Here is a 19039-nt window from a genome sequence, read left to right as displayed (position 1 = left end):
TATGGAATTCTAGCTCTTGGCTTTGGCCTGCCCCAGCCGTGGCCATTGTAGCCATTTGGGGAGTGAACCAGAAAAATGGAAGATCTCTCTCCCCCCTCCTCCCTCTCCCTCTCCCTCTCCCTCTCCTTCTCCCTCTCCCTCCCTCTCTCTCTTTCTAACTCTGCCTTTCAAATAAATAAATATTTATTTTAAATAAATATTTAAAAATAAAAGACTCTGAAATCCTGGACTAGAGAACACAGAATTGACTACTACATAAATATTTAATTGAAATAATTAGCTCATATGCATTTATAAATCTATATTAAAACCATTCAAATGACCTGAGAGTATTTCTAAAAGTTCATAGAAAAATAAATAGTTCTATTTTTTAGCAAAAAAATTGAAATCCAGGCATAGTTTTTTTCATAATAAACACTTTAATGGACTTTTTGAAGACCTCTCATATGCATAGATTTGAAAGCTTTATAGCAGCTTTATTATAATCACCAAAATAGAAATAATCTAAATATATTTCCACTGTTGAATGAATTAACAAGTTTTAATAAATCCTTAGAATATTATCAGCAGTAAAACTGATACATGAAAGAATATGGGTAGATATCAAATGCAATATGTTAGGTAAAAAAAAAAAAGGCTGTCTTACCATAGACTGTATATTTATACGATGATTTAGAAAAAGGAAAAACTATAGGGACAGAAAACATATTGGTGTCAGGGGGCTGGGACAGGGAGAAGCGCTGACTAAAAAGGACTGCAGTGTGAATTTTTGCAGTGGTTGAACTCTTCTATATGGTGATTTTGGTAGTGGCCATTATACAGCTGTGCCTTTATCAGTGAATTTTACTGAAAGTAACTATGCTTCAATAAGCTTAATTTTAAAAATAAACATAGCAGAGATACAGCAAGAGATTAAACCAATAGAATAGAGAACCCAGAAATATATAAATAAGTAAGTATGTTTCGGCAGGCATAGATAAAAGCATGCACACATACAAGAATCTTCAAAGAGCTTCCAGAAAAATGGAACTAATAAGTTTTGGTGCAAAAATTTTTTTGAATCTATGCATAATTTTTTCATAATACACATTTTCCAGGAATTTTTTGAAGTACCCTCATATATATGTGCATACCATATTAGTCATCATTCTCCATTCAGAACCAGTGGGTCGGGGGAAAAGAGCACGAGAGGGGGAGATTTAAGGGAAGGGGGAGAAGAAAGAAGAAGGAAGGGTAGAGAGACAGAGGGGATTTATTAGGGAATTGGCTTACATCATAATGGAAGCTGAGAAACCTCATGATAGGCCATCTGGCAACTGGAGACCTAACGTGTCAGTAGAAGTCCAAAAACCTCAGAACCAGTGTCTCAATCCAGGCCAAAGGGCTGTGAACCTGGGTGGCACTATGGCAAGTCCCAGAGCCCAAAGACCAGAGAGCCTGAAGTTGTGATGCTGTGGGCAGAATGATGCCCCAGCTCCAGGAAAAAGAGCACATTTGCCTTTCCTCTATATTTTAATTTTTATTAGTTTTAAAAGATTTATTTATTTATTTATTTGAAAAGCAGAGTGACACATAAAGAGGAAGAGAGAGAGATAAATCTTCCATCAGCTGGTTCATTCCCCAAATGGCCACAATAGCCAGGGCTAGACCAGGCCGAAGTCAGGAGCCAGGCACTCCATCTGGGTCTCCCCTGTAGGGTGGCAGGAACCCAAGTACTTGGGCCATTATCTGCCTCCCAGGAGCATTAGCATGAACCCAGAAGAGAAGCAGAACTGGGACAAGTTCCAGGTACTCCCATATGGAATATGCGTGTCCTAAGCTGAGGCTTAACATACTTTACCACAAGATAAATCAAACCTACATATCAGTATCCTTCATGAACATAGATGCAAAAAAAATTAAATAAAATTTTAGCAAATGAATCTGAAAATGTATTTTAAAATGTTTATTTATTACTTGAGAAAGCTCTCCCTTGCTGGTTCACTCCCCAAATGGACTAAGACTGGTAAATTTTATGTTATATGTATTTTACCACAATTTTAAAAAATTTTAATCAAGGTAATTAACCATCTTAAAAATAGAAAAATGACATGTTCATCTGAATAGACACAGACAAATTCAACGTGCATTTCTGATTAAAACAAAAACTGCTAAACTAAGAATAGAAGAGGATTTCCTCAACCTGCTAAGTCCATTTATGAAAACCTGTAGCTAACATCATACTTAAGAGACTGAAACCTAGTGACAGACATTTGGCCTTGCATTTCAGATGCTGGTTGGGATGCCCATGTCCTATACTGGAGTGCCTAGGTTTGACACCCAGTTCCAGCTCTGGCTTCTGTGTCCAGCACACAGCTAATGCAGACCCAAGAGGCAGCAGTGGTTGTTCAAGTGACTGAGTTCCTGTAACCCACATAGGAGACCTGGATTGAGTTCCTGGCTCCCAGCTTCAGCCCAGCCCATCAGTTGTGGCTATTAAATAGCAAACCAGCTGATGGGAGTTCTCTCTCTATCTGTCTTTCAAATAAAGATTTTTAAAAGAAATTCTGGAAGCTTTCCCCCAATGTCAATAACAGGACAGGAAGTCCACTCTTGCCACTTGTAGTCAACATTTTATTAGAGGTTTTCACCAAGCTAATTAGGCAAAAACAGAAACAAAAAAAAAAAATCAGAAAAGGAGAAGTAAAACTTTATTTGCAAACATGGTTGTCTACACAAAAGTTCTAATGAAACCTACAAAGGAGGAAATTAGCCCTAATAAGTTAAGCAAGGCTTTAACTTGACAGGTCAATATACAAAACTTGTAGGCAGGGTCGGCATTGTGGTACAGTGTGTTAAGCTGCTGCTGCCTGCAACTTTAGCATCCCATAAGGGCTCTAGTTTGAGTCCGGCTGTTCCACTTCCAATCCAGTTCCTTGTTAATGTGCCTGGGAAAGCAGTGGAGGATGGCCCAAGTCCCTAGGTCCCTGCAACCTTGTGGGAAACCAGGATGAAGCTCCTGGCTTCAGCTCACTGGCTGTTGTGGCCATTTGGGGATTAAACCAGTGAATGGAAGATCGATCTCTCTTTCTGTCTCTCCCTCTCTCTTTGTAACTCTGCCTTTTGAATAAATTAATAAATCTTAAAAAAGAAAAAGAAAAAACTAGTAGGCAGAGGTGATATCTCCAGAATGATGGTGTGAAGAATTTGGAAGTCCCTCTCCCCAGAAAAATAAGCATTTAACTGGTGAAAATTATTACTATAAAGGTATTATTAATTAATATTTGGGGATGGGGTTGTGGTCCAACAAGTTAGGCTGGAGCTTGTGCTGCCTGCATCCCATCTCAGCTTCTTGCTAATGTACCTGGCAGGCAGAAGATCATGACTCAAGTACTTGAGTCCCCGCCACACACAAGGAAAAGAGACTCAGTCCAGGTTCCTGGCTGGGTCAGGCCATTTGGGGAATTAATCTTCAGATGGAAAATCTCTTTCTCTCTCTGTCTCTCTTTCAAATAAATAATACATCTTTTTAAATTACTAGTTACTATTGTATTATAAAATCGTTTGAAGCTTCCAAAAATTGTCCTAAGGGCACAAAGCAAATAAAAACACTTTTTTGATACTCCTCAACTGTTTATTCCACCATCAGTTACTTTAGGATATGAGAACCCAACTGCATATATATTGAAAGCAAAAAAAAAAAAAAAAAAAAAAAACTTTTAACACAATATGTCCAGTTGTCTACCTAGACAGGTATATGTAACATAAAACAAGATGAAGGCAATCCAATGAGCAGAAGCTTCACAACAAAGGGGTTGGAGGTCATCACCCATGTTAACAAAAACTAAAGCACTTTAAAAAAAAAAGATTTATTTATTTTATTTGAAAGGTAGAGTTACACAGAGAGAGGGAGAGACTGAAAGATCTTCCATCTGCTGATTCACTCCCCAGATGGCTGCATCAAGAGTCAGGAGCTTCATCTGGGTCTCCCATGTGGGTGCAGGGGCTCAAGCACTTGCGTCATCCTCCGTTGTTTTCCCAGATACATCAGCAGGGGGCTGGATAGGAAGGAGTAGTTGGGACTCAAAACAGGCACCCATAGGGGATGCCGGCACTGCAGGCCACAATTTAACCCACTGTGCCACAATGCCAGCCCCTCAAGCATTTTCTAAAACCACCTGGGGCCTCTTGTTTTCCCAGGACAGCACTCGTGCTGAGTTACAGTGCTGATGAAAGGACTGCAGGCCTTCACCAGCCCTCCGGCTGTCTGTGGACACGCTTTCTCCTTTCTGAGACGCGCTCACAGCAACAATGCAGTGCAGGGCTATGGTCCTGTCCTGCTGAGGACTGCAGACTCTGTGCAGCCAACAGGATGCGCCAGGTCCACTTGCATGAGATTCCATCTGAGGGGAAGGATAAAGGAGTGCTGGGCCCAGAGATGGCCACCTGATCCACTGCAGATGGGGCCTTCACCTCCCAATTCTCACTCCATCATACTACTAGCACTCAGCAAAATGGTAAACCAGCTAGAAGTCTGACAGACAGAACTAGAGAAACAGACAGCTAAAAGCCTTCTTTGCGTTGGAGCAAAATTCAAATATTGGTAAAACTCTGCTCTTAGCCGGCGCCGGGGCTCAATAGGTTAATCCTCTGCCTGCGGCGCCGGCACACCAGGTTCTAGTCCCGGTCGGGGCGCCGGATTCTGTCCCAGTTGCCCCTCTTCCAGGCCAGCTCTCTGCTGTGGCCCGGAGTGCAGTGGAGGATGGCCCAAGTGCTTGGGCCCTGCACCCCATGGGAGACCAGGAAAAGCACCTGGCTCCTGCCATCGGATCAGCGCAGTGCACCAGCCGCGGCGGCCATTGGAGGGTGAACCAACGGCAAAAGGAAGACCTTTCTCTCTCTCTCTCTCTCTCTCTCTCTCTCTCTCACTGTCCACTCTGCCTGTCAAAAAAAAAAAAAAAAAAAAAAAAACACAACTCTGCTCTTAATAAGGTACCCATATTTAATTGGATCATAAGTGCAGTAATAATGACCCCAGGGAGCTAAGAAAAAATCAGGCAGCAATTAGGGGAAAATAATATCCGGTGTGACAGCGAAGATGTAGACTAGCCAGAAACTTAATGAGGAGACAATGAGCCTGTTAAAGACCACCTGAGTAAAACTGCCGGTGTGTATAGTTGTGAGAGAAACTGTGTGAGCGACCAATACTGCAGCTTCTAAGGAGCAATCAGATGCTGTATACTCTGGAGTAAACAGACTTCATTGTACTAATCCAGCCAGGTTAGTAAGCAAATAAGGAAGAAAACAAGCCAACAACCTCAACAAGCCCTGGTTTGGGGGGTGGGTGGGGAGGGGAGTAGCAGTAAAGATCAGTATTTGGAATTGCTATGTTGTATTATCTAAAATGTCTACTTTAAAAATTATTTATTTATTTATTTATTTTAAAGTCAGAACAACAGAGAGAGAATCTCCTATCTGCTAGTTTACTCCCAAATGGCTACAACACCGAGGTCTGGGTCAGGCTGAAGCCAGGAACCAGGAACTTTGTCCTGGTCTCCCACGTTGGTGGCAGGGACCAAAGTACTTGAGCCATCCTCTGAGGCCTTCCCCAGCACATTAACAGGAAGCTGGATCAAGAGCAGAGTAGCTGGGACTCAAACTCCCGGAATGAGATGCTAGGAGTTGCAAGTGGCAGCCCAACCTGTTGCACCACAGCACCAGCCCCTTAAATGTCTACTTTTTAACGAAAAATTACAAGTGGAGACACGAACGACGTAAAAGTGTGATTCATACAGAGAGGAGTAGCAGACACTTTTTGAAAGTGCCTTTGAAGGGCATCCACATGGGATGCCAGCACTGTAGGCATCGGCTTTATCTGCTATGCTACAGGGCCAGCCTCAGGAATGGCTTCGTTATAAGAGGGGAGAATTAATGAGATGCTTCCACAAAGTGATACTGCAGCATAAAGATCCTCACCAGATATGGCCCCTTAATTTTGGATTTCCCAGCCTGCAGACCCAAGAGCTAAATACATCTCTATTATTTATAATTTACCTAGTCTGTTGTATTCTGTTATGGCAACACAAAACAGACTTTGCCAATCATAATAATTGTGCCCACTTCTTTTTTAAATGATTTATTTATTTGAAAGGCAAAGCGACAGAGAGAGACACAGAGACAGATCTTCCATCTGAAGGTCCACTCCCCAAATGGCCACAAAATAGGCCAGGCTGAAGCCATGAGCTTGGAACTCCTTCGAGATCTCTCAAGTAAGTGGCAAGGGCCCAAGTAGTTGGCCATCTTCTGCTGCCTTCCCAGTTTAATTAGCAGAGAGCAGGATCAGAAGTGGAGTAGCTGGGATCTGAACCCACAAAGCAGTTCTCAGATGGGATGCCAGCAGCATTTAACTTGCTGTGCCACAATGCTGGACCCACCCACGTGACTTCTAATGGTTAAGAAATGCTAGCTGGTGTGGGGAATGGCATGAGGTGCATGAGTACTAGCGTTCCAATTGCTATAAAAGAGCCCAGATTAGTGGGATCTTCTAAGTTAAATGCTGTCCTACAGGGAAAAGCCAGTACTGACTCAGTGATGCTGGTGCCTCTCACCACTCACTCCTTACATTTTAGTGGATGGTGTGTCCTCTAAGACCTCCCATGGACTGTGAGACTATGGAAAGGAACTCTTGCTGAATTCACAGATGATAAAGCCATATTTGAAATGTGGAATTTTCTAGTTATAGCTTCTACAGTCAAACCTATCAAATTAGAGAATATATATTCCTAATATTTTTTATATTCCATGCATTGTCAAATACTCTGAATACGTTGTGCTAGGGCAAAATTATTAGTGTCAAATAGAAAATATAAAAGCATTAATATTTGGAGTACAAAAATTGTATATTAACTAGAGATTATCTAATGTTTATAGCCCCTATTTTTAATCCCTTTGTAATACGCAGTTTAGTTCATACAATTTAACTCTAGCAAATGACTAAACATACTTCAGCATAGCCAAGTCCTTACATATAGGATAGATATTTTGTATCATTTTCTAAAAAGATTTATTTATTTGAAGGCAGAGTTACAGAGAAGCAGAGGCGGGGGGTGAGGGGGAGGAGTCTTCCATCCACTGGTTCACTTCCCAGATGGCCACAGTGGATGGAGCTGCACCGATCCAAAGCCAGGAGCCAGGAGCTTCTGCTGGGTCTCCCACACAGGTGCAAGGGCCCAAGGGCTTGGGCCATCTTCTACTGCTTTCCCAGGCCATAGCAGAGAGCTGGATCACAAGTGGAGCAGCCAGGACTCCAACTGGCACCCATCTGAGATGCCAGCACTGCAGGTGGTAGCTTTACTCACTAAGCCATGGTGCCAGCCCCTTTGTGTCATTTTATTTTTATACTATACTTCCTTATTTCTGTCTCCCCAGGTAGTACTCACAGCTATGTATACTCAGAAAGAAGACTTATGTATACATTTCAAGGAAATACAGTAACTTCCTATGTTTTTTTTTTAATTGAGGCAATATTTATAGAGTTAGTGTTCAGATCTTAATGTAAAAGGCTAATTTTTTATTTTTTTTAAATCTTACATTTTTTTACTTTAATGTAACTCAAGAACACTTCATTCCTACCAGGAGAAACCTTAGCTAGTTGAAATTAACCTCAAGCTTGGAGTAGTAAATTATTAGATCCTTTATTTTTTATTTTTTGGTTCCCCAATAGTGATATCTGCTAATAGAACTTTTTGAGGCCGGTGCTGCGGCTCACTAGGCTAATCCTCCGCCTTGCGGCGCTGGCACACCGGGTTCTAGTCCCGGTCGGGGCGCCGGATTCTGTCCCGGTTGCCCCTCTTCCAGGCCAGCTCTCTGCTGTGGCCCGGGAGTGCAGTGGAGGATGGCCCAAGTGCTTGGGCCCTGCACCCCATGGGAGACCAGGAAAAGCACCTGGCTCCTGGCTCCTGGCTCCTGCCATCGGATCAGCGCGGTGCGCCGGCCGCAGCACGCTGGCCGCGGCGGCCATTGGAGGGTGAACCAACAGCAAAGGAAGACCTTTCTCTCTCTCTCTCTCTCTCTCTCTCACTGTCCACTCTGCCTGTCAAAAAAATAAAATAAAAATAAAAAAAGTACTTTTTGAAAAATTGTTCTCTCAACAGCAGTTTATTAGATGCTTTCTATGTGCCAAATACTGTGGGTAGAAATGAGGTAGAAAGAAAATTTATCTGACCCCTGTCTTTAGGAAGATGACAGACTAACTGGAGGAATACTTCTAAACAAGAAGGGAACAATACTGTATTGGAAATACCGTAAAGATGGGAACAGAGTGAGAAGAGAAGTGCCTGTCTCTCTGGCATTGTTGAGAAAGGAGTTGATGCATAAACTAAGCATTAAACAATGAAGTTACTTGTTTGACAAAAAAAGGAGGCAGATGAAGGCATTTCTGGGTAGTAAACTATAGCCCCACTGATGAGTTTGTTAATAACTTTGGGGGCTGTCCTAAATGCCAAGAAGGGTATTTCCTTCTGTCCTACAAAAGAACCAAAGCAGAAGTCAGCCAGCTTTACATGCCAGGTTATGAACATCTAAATATCTTAACATGGACTTTCAACAATGGAGCAACAGCTAGCTGTGGCGGGATTTCAGATGGAAGACTATCTGAAATGCTTAAACACATGCTTACGTGGGAATGTCCAACTCATCTTATACATCTGGTTGGCTAAGGCTTGTACTGTGGTGTAGTATCAGCAGTATCAGCAGTCCTTAGAAAACAGCCTCCCTCTCCTCTGGAAAATATTTTCACAGACATTTTTATTGAGTCCCTTACAAATCCATGAAGAATGAAGAATCCAATAATAATTTATAGTTGAACCACTTGGTGGAGTGAGGATGGCTTTTTTCCCCTCAAAGTGCACTTAACCAGTGGTCAGTTTGTGTCATCACATTTGAAACCTGTCAAAGTACAATTTTCAAAAAAAAATTGAAAACATGACATATAATTATAGTATGAACATGTGTCAAGGATATATTAACTTAGTAAGGGAACCTGTGACATAGTAAAGCTGATTCAGAGAGCATGTTGAAGAACTGAGTATTCATGAACAGTTAATAAGGAATGTTAAAAAATTTTTTTTAAAGATTGTATTTATTGGCCAGTGCCACGGCTCACTTGGCTAATCCTCCTCTTGTGGCGCTGGCACCCCGGGTTCTAGTCCTGGTTGGGGTGCCGGATTCTGTCCCAGTTGCCCCTCTTCCAGTCTAGCTCTCTGCTGTGGCCAGGGAGTGCAGTGGAGGATGGCCCAAGTGCTTGGGCCCTGCACCTGCATGGGAGACCAGGAGGAAGCACCTGGCTCCTGGCTTTGGATTGGCGGCCATCTGAGGGGTGAACCAACGGAAAGGAAGACCTTTCTCTCTGTCTCTCTCTCTCTCTCTCTCTCTCACTGTCTAACTCTGCCTGTCAAAAAACAAAATATTTTATTTATTTATTTTAGAGATAAAGTTACAGACAGTGAGAGGGAGAGACAGAGAGAAAGGTCTTCCATTTGTTGGTTCACTCCCCAGGTGGCTGCAACAGTTGGAGCTGTGCTGATCCAAAGCCAGGAACCAGGCGCTTCTTCCCGTATCCCACGTGGGTGCAGAGGCCCACGGACTTGGGCCATCTTCTACTGCTTTCCCAGGCCACAGCAGAGAGCTGGATTGGAAGAGGAGCAGCCAGGACTCGAACTGGTGCCCATATGGAATGGCGGTGCCGCAGGCAGAGGATTAATCTGCACCACAGCGCTGGCCCCAGGAATGTTAGAATTAAAGTGCAATCAGACCTTAATGTTTGGGGTTATCTTTTCCACTGGGTAAATATAGTATGTAACTTCAGATTGAAAGCTCTTAATTGATAATAAATAGCAAAGTCAAACAACAGCACATTCCCCTGGACTTAATTGTTCTTAGATGAAACCATCGTGACTTCAATTCCCAGTATAACATTGGAAGTATATGCCTCCTCCTGCTTTGCCTTGTTCCACGTTTGAAATAATTTTTCTTGGCAGCACCTTCATTGTCTCTTAAGCCAGACAACTCCACCTCCTGCCCACCACCATCCATTCCAGAATGTCTTTTAAGTGCAACTGTATCCTATACATTCCCCTCCATGAATTCCGTATTCTTCCATCCCAGGATCATTGCCCACCTTTTCCCCTCAACCAAGAACCCTGTGGCTCTTTGCTGAGACCAAGGATCCATTTACCCTTGCTGAGACCAAGGAAACATTTACCATGGAGGACAAATGAGTTGGCACCTCCTCTCAGAATCACCACTGTAGCAAATTGAATCAGACTTGATCATTGTTCCAAATTACCTAGTAACAATCTTTCTTGCTTTTTTTTTTTTTTTTTTTTTTCTTGACAGGCAGAGTGGACAGTGAGAGAGAGAGACAGAGAGAAAGGTCTTCCTTTGCCGTTGGTTCACCCTCCAATGGCCGCCGCGGCCGGCGCGCTGCGGCCGGCGCACCGCGCTGATCCGATGGCAGGAGCCAGGAGCCAGGTGCTTTTCCTGGTCTCCCATGGGGTGCAGGGCCCAAGCACCTGGGCCATCCTCCACTGCACTCCCTGGCTACAGCAGAGGGCTGGCTTGGAAGAGGGGCAACCGGGACAGAATCCGGCGCCCCGACCGGGACTAGAACCCGGTGTGCCGGCGCCGCTAGGCGGAGGATTAGCCTAGTGAGCCGCGGCGCCGGCCCTTTATTTTTTATTTTTACTTTCTTGTCTTTATTTTTAAGCACAAGGCTTAAAAGAAAAAAAAAAAAAGAAAAAAGTTGCTTGGGATTTCACCATTTTATTTACTTGGAACCTCTCTTGAGACAGCCTGCTGAAAAAATAAGTCTTTAACTATTAATGCTTTTGGTCTTGTTTAATTTGATTTGACTGCTTGGGCACACCTGCACTAAAGCTTTCAAGTGAAATGTGCATTTTTGTTGCCTGAACCTAATTTAAAGCTGTCCCAAGAGGACATTTTCTACAATTGCCAGGAAATTTTCAATTTCAGGTTGGGACTGAAAATGGCTAAATACAGCTCTGACTAAAATTTTTAATGAAAGGAATCACAAAACCTTGAAAATTAAAATGAAAAAAAAAAAGAATGATAGGCTATTAACTCTGTTATTGTCATTAGGACACTTAAAAATTATGCTGGGATAAATTAATTCTGTTGGTTTTCAGTAATTAAGATAGCCTGAGAGGAACACAACATCATAGATCTTGGCTTCTTATGTTGTAGAAGTGGCCTTTCAGGCTGGTTGTCTGGGATGTGTTGTGTAACTGTTATTGGCACTTTGTTATGCCCTAGGAGATAGAAGTGGGAATTTATAGAATCAGGTAGCTTGTATGTAATTTGGAAATAAATGAAGACCAACCAGGTAAGAATAGGCAAAAGCTATTTATTCCGTGTTTGGTATAATAAAGGAGTCAGTCACCACCATGCATTTTGACAGAGACTCAACAACCAGCAAAGGAGTGGCGAAGTTTTATAGTAGATAAAAGGGAGGGCTTCAGGTATGCCCTGATTGGAGGCTGCTGGCATGAGGGAAGCTATGAGCAGACTAATTAGAAGTGGGACATCTTATATGATTGATTAGGAAAGCATTGGAAACAGGGACAAAATTTAGGGAAACTGTCAGTTACTTATCAACTCCTGGTTGTTTGGGCTCCTTGTTATGGTTGTTGTTTGGCTTCTTAGGCTACTTACTGGAGATAATGGGTGGACTTCTTGACTTTCAGGTAGTAGGCCAATTACTCCAAGTAACAGATTGCTTTCCTGGACTGCTGGCTGCAGGTGTTGGATCAGAGCTCTACTTGTATATATGATCTGGCCATTGTCCACTTACGTGCTCAGTTCCTCAGTGTTACAGCTATGCTTAGATCCAGGGCTTTTTTTCTTCCACAGCAGTGCTCTTTCCATTGTTGTTAGATAATGGAAAGCATTTAAATAAAATATGATCAGCTTACCCCCATTTTCCACAGACACATCAGCCAACAGCTTTTTAAAAAGAATGGACACTCAGGGCAGGTGTTTGATTCAGTGATTCAGTTGTTACTTGGAGGCCGGCGCCGCGGCTCACTAGGCTAATCCTCTGCCTGCGGTACCTGCACACCGGGTTCTAGTCCCGGTCGAGACGCCGCATTCTGTCCCGGCTGTCCCTCTTCCAGGCCAGCTCTCTGCTGTGGCCCGGAGTGCAGTGGAGATGGCCCAAGTGCTTGGGCCCTGCACCCCATGGGAGACCAGGAGAAGCACCTGGCTCCTGGCTTCGGATCAGCGTGGTGCGCCGACTGTGGCGGCCATTGGAGGGTGAACCAACGGTAAAGGAAGACCTTTCTCTCTGTCTCTCTCTCTCTCACTGTCCACTCTGCCTGTAAAAAAAAAAAAAAAAAAAGTTGTTACTTGGAACACACACATCTGAAAACAGCCTGGCTACTCTTCTTGCTAGCCAGTTTCTTACTAGTGCATAGTTAGATGGCTCCAGTGCTTGAATCCCTATCACCCACATGGACAAACTGGATTGAGTCCAGGGCTCCTCACTTCAGCCTGGCCTAGCATGGCTACTGCGGGCATTTGGGAATGAACTAGCAGATCTCTCTTTCCATCTGTCTCCCTGTCTCTATCTCCCCCTCTCTCTCCCTACCTAACAGGCAGAGTGGACAGTGAGAGAGAGAGACAGAGAGAAAGGTCTTCCTTTGCTGTTGGTTCACCCTCCAATGGCCGCCGAAGCTGGCGCGCTGCGGCCGGCGCACCGCGCTGATCCGATGGCAGGAGCCAGGTGCTTTTCCTGGTCTCCCATGGGGTGCAGGGCCCAAGCACTTGGGCCATCCTCCACTGCACTCCCTGGCCACAGCAGAGAGCTGGCCTGTTAGAGGGGCAACCGGGACAGAATCCGGCGCCCCGACCGGGACTAGAACCCGGTGTGCCGGAGCCGCAAGGTGGAGGATTAGCCTAGTGAGCCACGGCGCCGGCCAAAATTAAAATATATTTTAAAATTGAAACTTAATAACCATACATATTTATGATGTATGATGTGATATTTCAATATATGCATTCAATATGTAGTAATCATATAATAATTGGCACATCTATCACCTCAAATTTTATGTTTATTTTCTAATTTTTAAAAAATATTTATTTGAAAGGCAGAGTTACAGAGATGCAGAGGCAGAGAGAGAGAGAAAGAGAGGTCTTCCATCTGCTGGTTCACTCCTCAGATAGCCACAACTGTCAGAGTTGCACCTATCTGAAGCCAGGAGTCAGGAGCTTCTGCCTGGTCTCCCACACAGGTGCAGGGGCCCAAGCACTTGGGCCATCTTCTATTGCTTTCCCAGTCCATAGAAGAGAGCTGGATCGGAAGAGGAGCAGCCAGGACTTGAACTGTTGCCCATATGTGATACCAGCACTGCAGGCAGCAGCTTTACCTGCTACACCACGGCACCAGCCCCACTTCAAATTTTTATAATTTCTGTGTTGGAAAAATTCAAAACCCTCTCAACTGGCTATTTTTAAATATAGAATAATTTTTGTCAGCCACAGTTATCCTACTCTGCTGTAGAACATGAGAAGTTATTCCTTCTATCCAACTGTACCCTGAACCTGTTAACCCTCCTGTCTCCATCTTCCTTCTCTGCCACCCTTCCCAGACTCTGGAAATCACCATTTTACTTTCCACCTCCATGAGGTACAATTTCTTAGCTCCCACACATGAGAACATGTAGCACTTGTCTTTCCATGTCTGACTTATTTCAAGTAACAACATCTTCCAGGCTCATCTAGGTTGGTGCAGTTGACACGGTTTCCTTCTTTTTATGGTTGCATAATATTCCACCGTGTATATATACCACCTTTTCTTTATCCATTCATCTGAAAAGATACCTGAGTTGATTTCAGATATTGTTACGAACAGTGTGATAATAAACATGAAGTACAGATTTCTATCCAATATCCTGATTTCCCTTCTTTTGGTTATATGTCCAAGTAATGGAATTGTTAGATCATGCTGTAGCTCTATTTCTGATTTTTTTGAGGAACCATCATATTGTTTTCCATAATGGCTATCTTAATTTACATTTCTACCAACACTGAATCAGAGCTTTACTTCCTCTACATTTTCTCCAAAAGTTGTTATTTTTATCTTTTTGATTACAGACATTCTAACTAGGGTGAGGCGATATCTTATTGTGGGTTTGATTTGCATTTTCCAGACTAGTGATACTGAGAATTTTTTCATATATTTATTGACCATTTATATCTCTTCTTTTGAGAAAGGTTTGTTCAGATCCTTTGTCCATTTCTTAGCTGGATTTTTAAGAAAGATTTATTTATCTATTTCAAAGAGTTACAGGGGCAGGGAGGGGGGCAGAGAAGAGATCTTTCATATGCTGGCTCATCCACTGGTTCACTCCCCAGATTCCTCTCCAGAAGCCAGGAGCTTCTTTCAGGTCTCTCATGTGGGTGCAGGGACCCAGGCACTGTGCCTTTTGCTGCTGCTTTCCCAGGCACATTAGCCAGGAGCTGGATCAGAACTGGGGCACTGGGACAAGAACCAGAGCCCATATGGGATGCTAGTGTCACAAGCATCAGTTGTACCCACTACACCACAGCACCAGCCCCTTAACTTGATTTTTTAAAAAGGTTTGCTTATTTAGTTATTTCAAAGGCACAGGGAGAGAGAGAGAGAGAGAGGAGAGATTAAGGTTGAGATCTTCCATCTGCTGGTTCACTCCCCAAATGTTTTCAACAGCCAGGCTTGGCCCAAGCCAAAGCCAGGAGCCAGGAGCTTCTTCCAGGTCTCCCACATGGGTGCAGGGGCCCAAGCACTTGGGCCATCTTCTACTGCTTTCCCAGGCTACAGCAGAGAGCTAGATTGGAAGTGGAGCAGCTGGGTCTCAAACTGGCACCCATATGGGATGCCAGCGCTTCAGGCCAGAGTGTTAACCTGCTGCGCCACAGTGCCAGCCCCTAAAATTTACATTTTGATTTATTCAGTGACCCATTGTTCATTTAGAAATATGTTGTTCAGTCTCATATATTTGTTATTTTAACTATTTTAAAGTGTATAAAATTCAGTGACATTAAATACATTAACAATGTCATGCAACCATTGTCGCTATACATTTCTAAAATTTTTTCCTCATACAAATATTCTGTATTTGTTAAACAAATGACTTTCCATAAAGAAGTAATTCAAAAGGAAAGGAAACATCATCCCACTATTCTATTATATTAACACACAAACTGCTTTCACTTTCCTTTGTTCTCTTATAGTCCTTTATTTACATGTGTACATAATTTTACATAGTTGTACTCATAATGTAGACATGATTTGGCACTTTGCTTTTTTTTTTTTTAATTTGAGATACTGAAAAAGAAAGGGACAGAGAGAGAAGTCATTTTTTTTTTTTAATTTGACAGGTAGAGTTATAGACAGTGAGACAGAGAGAGAGAGAGAGAAAGGTCTTCCTTCTGTTGGTTCACCCCCCAAATGGCCGCTATGGCCGGAGCTATGCTGATCTGAAGCCAGGAGCCAGGTGCTTCCTCCTGGTCTCCCATGCGGGTGCAGGGCCCAAGCACTTGGGCCATCCTCCACTGCACTCCCGGGCCACAGCAGAGAGCTGGACAAGAGGGGCAACCGGGACAGAACCAGCGCCCCAACAGGAACTAGAACCCGGGGTGCCGGCACCACAGGTGGAGGATTAACCAAGTGAGCTGTGGCGCTGGCCAATAATGGCCCTTCCATTTGGTTACTTCTAAGTTACCACTGTTAATCACAATGCTATGCCCCCAAAATATATAACTTCCCATGACTTGTTTCTCCAGACCCTGGAAAACACCATTCTACTTTTTTTTTTTTTTTTAGATTTATTTTATTTATCTGACAGAGTTACAGAGAGAGGGAGGGAGATAGGGAGGGAGGGAGAGAGAGAGAGGTCTTCTGTCTGCTGGTTCACTCCCCAAATGGCTGCAATGGCCAGAATTGCGCAATCTGAAGCCAAGAGCCAGAAGCTTCTTTCTGCTGCACCACAGCACCTGCCCCATCATTCTATTCTAGGTAACTTGCATAGATGGTCATACAATATGAGTATTTTATCTTTTTTGTCTGGCTGTTTTTTTTTTTCACTTAGCCAAGGATCATTCTTATTGTAGCATGTATCAGAATTTATTTACTTTTTAAGGCTGAAAAGTATTCCATCATGTGTGTGAACCACATTTTGTTTATCCTTTCCTTTCTTGATGGACATTTGACTTGTTAACATTTTTTGGCTACTGTGAATAATGCATCTATGAATACGGATGTAAAAATATCTTTTAATATCCTTATTTTCAATTCTTTGGATGTATACAGATGAGAGAAATAGCTGGATCATCTGGTAAATTTTTGCTTAATGTTTTAAGAAAGTCCAAACTCTTTTCCCAAGTGGCTGTACAGTTTTGCATATCCACAAACAATATGTGTGAATCTTTTTTTAAAAATTATTTTATTTATTTGAATGACAGAGTTACAGAGAGAGGTAGTGCCAGAGAGAGAGAGGTCTTCCATTCCGCTGGTTCATTCCCCAAATGACTGCAATGGCCAAAGCTGAGCTGATCCGAAGCCAGGAGCCAGGAGCTTCTTCCAGGTCTCCTAAGCAGATGCAGGGGCCCAAGGACTTGAGCCATCCTCCACTGCCTTCCCAGGCCACAGCAGAGAGCTGGATCAGAAGTGGAGCAGCTGGGACCCAAACCGGTGCCCATATGGGATGCCAGCACTGCAGGCTGGGGTTTTAACCCACTGCAGCACAGCGCCGGCCCCTATGTGTGAATCTTATTTCTTCCACTTCCTTGATAACTCTTGTTATTCTCAGTATTTTTTATTACAGTTTTCTTAGTAAATGTGAAATGGTATGCCATTTTGGTTTTAATTTTCATTTCTCCACATTGATAAATATATTATTAGATATATGACCTGAAAATGTATTCTACCAGCCTACAACTTATCTTTTCACTTTCCTTAAAAAAAAAAAAAAAGGTTTATTTATTTTACTTGAAAAGTGGAGTTACAAAGAGGGAGAAGCAAAGAGAGAGAGACAGAGACAGAGACAGAGACAGATCTTCTGTCCACTGGTTCATTCCCCAAATGGCCCTGATGGCTGGAGCTGGGCCAGTCCAAAGCCAGGAACCAGGAACTTCTTCTGAGTCTCCATGTGGGTGCAGGGGCCCAAAGACAAGGGCCATCTTCCACTGCTTTCCCAGGCACATTAGCAGGGAGATTGCGATTCAAACTGACACCTATGCCACTATAGCCCCCATCTTTTCACTTGCTTAATGGTATCTTTTGAACCACAAATTTTAAAGATTTTTATTAGGGTTCACTTATTCCCTTTGTTTTAATTGATAATATTTTTGGTATTATATCTAAGAACTCTTTGCCCAACTTAAAGTCAGAGTTTTTTTCTAGTGTTTTGTATGTTTAACTATTATATTTAAGCCCATAATCTAGTATGAGTTATTTTTTCCAGTCTATGGGTATCTATGCCGTGTATGCTATAAGGTTGAATTTCTTTGGTACATGACATATGATATAATATGCAATATAATGTATTATACATATTATATTATAGAAAATAATATTTCAAATAAATCAATAAATCTTTAAAAAATAAGCACATGAGAAAACATTCAACATTGTTAGTCATTAGGGAATTGAAAATGTAAATCACAATGAGCTACCATTTCACATCTGCTAGGATAGCTATAATAAAAAGATGGACATTTAATAACAAGTATTATTTAGCCTGTGACAACATTGAAATCCTTATACACTGCTAGATAAAGATAAATTGGTGCAACAACTTTGGAAAACAGTCTGGCAGTTCCTCAAAAAGTTAAATATGGAGCTAATATATGACAGCAATTCTAGTCCTATACACAGTTTATAACTAAGAGAAATAAGCATATATCCATAAAAATGTTATACATAAGTGTTCATAACAATACTATTCGTAGTAGTAAAAAACTGGGCAATCCAAATATCCATCAGCTGATGAGTGGTATACAAAGGAGTATTATTTGGCTATAAAAATGAATGAAATAGGGCCTGGCACTATGGCATAGCAGATAAAGCTGCTGCCTGCAGTGCCAGCATCCCATGTGGGTGCCAGTTCCAGTCCCAGCTGCTGCACTTCCAATCCAGCTCTCTGCTGTGGCCTGGGAAAGCAGAAGAAGACGGCCCAAGCCCTTGGGCCCCTGCATCAGTGTGGGAGACCCAGAAGAAGCTCCTGGCTCCTGGCTTCAGTTTGGCTCAGCTCTGGCCATTGCGGCCAACTGGGGAGTGAACCAGCAGATGGAAGACCTCTCTCTCTCTGCCTCTCTTCTCTCTGTGTAACTCTGACTTTCAAATAAATAAATAAATAAATAAATCTTTAAAAATAAAATAAGAATGGGAATAGGAGAGGGAGGAGGAAGAAGGGTGGGAGTGTGGGTGTGAGGCCAGGTATGGTGGAGAGAGAATCACTATGTTCCTAAAGTTGTATTTATGAAATGCATGACATTTGTATTCTTTAAATAAAAGGTTGCTGGGGGGAGAACCAACAACAAAAACGGCAGGACTGCTTATAGAAAAACCTTTTATGCAAAAGGCTTCTAAAGACATTGGCAAATTTAGGAGGAAGAATCTTTATTCCTATAGAATGCATTCCAAAGGAAAGAACCCTAAAACATATCTCTGGGGGTAAATGTAAGAAAGGTAAAGTCACAAGCTCCTGGGGCAGTGTCTGAGTCTGCAAAACGCAGATCTAAGGATCTGATGCTGTCGAGAAGCTTGAATGTGTTGACATTTCTCCTAATAGGAAGAAAATCTATGTATCAGACAACCAACAATCAATGTGTTGAAAAACCTGCTTGTGGGGCTGGCACTTTGGCACACTGTGTTAAAGCCATGGCCTACAGTTTAAGCATCCCATATGGGCAGCGGTTCAAGTTCTGGCTGCTCCATTTCTGATCCAGCTCCCTGCTAATGTGCCTAGGGAAGCAGCAGAGGATGGCCCAGGTCCCTGGG

General features: G+C 42.7%; 1 long non-coding RNA gene across 2 annotated transcripts in view; it reads left to right on the top strand.

Moving 5' to 3' along the window:
* LOC138844108 (uncharacterized) overlaps window positions 1–19039 on the top strand; it is a 56852-nt gene that overhangs the window by 16681 nt on the left and 21132 nt on the right. Inside the window, exon 3 of one of the 2 annotated variants that reach the window (XR_016214865.1) lies at window positions 9535–9888. The exons of the other annotated variant lie outside the window; for it this stretch is intronic. This is a non-coding gene — a long non-coding RNA (uncharacterized LOC138844108). Of the gene's footprint in view, window positions 1–9534; window positions 9889–19039 lie in introns of those variants that run through there. 2 annotated transcript variants of the gene reach the window in all.

The sequence above is a fragment of the Oryctolagus cuniculus genome, chromosome 10 (assembly GCF_051225735.1).
Source record: "Oryctolagus cuniculus isolate XC-2025 breed Fujian yellow rabbit chromosome 10, ASM5122573v1, whole genome shotgun sequence".
In the NCBI taxonomy this organism is placed as follows: Eukaryota; Metazoa; Chordata; class Mammalia; order Lagomorpha; family Leporidae; genus Oryctolagus; species Oryctolagus cuniculus.
Note: the sequence above shows the minus strand (reverse complement) of the source record. Positions and strands in the feature narration are given on the sequence as shown.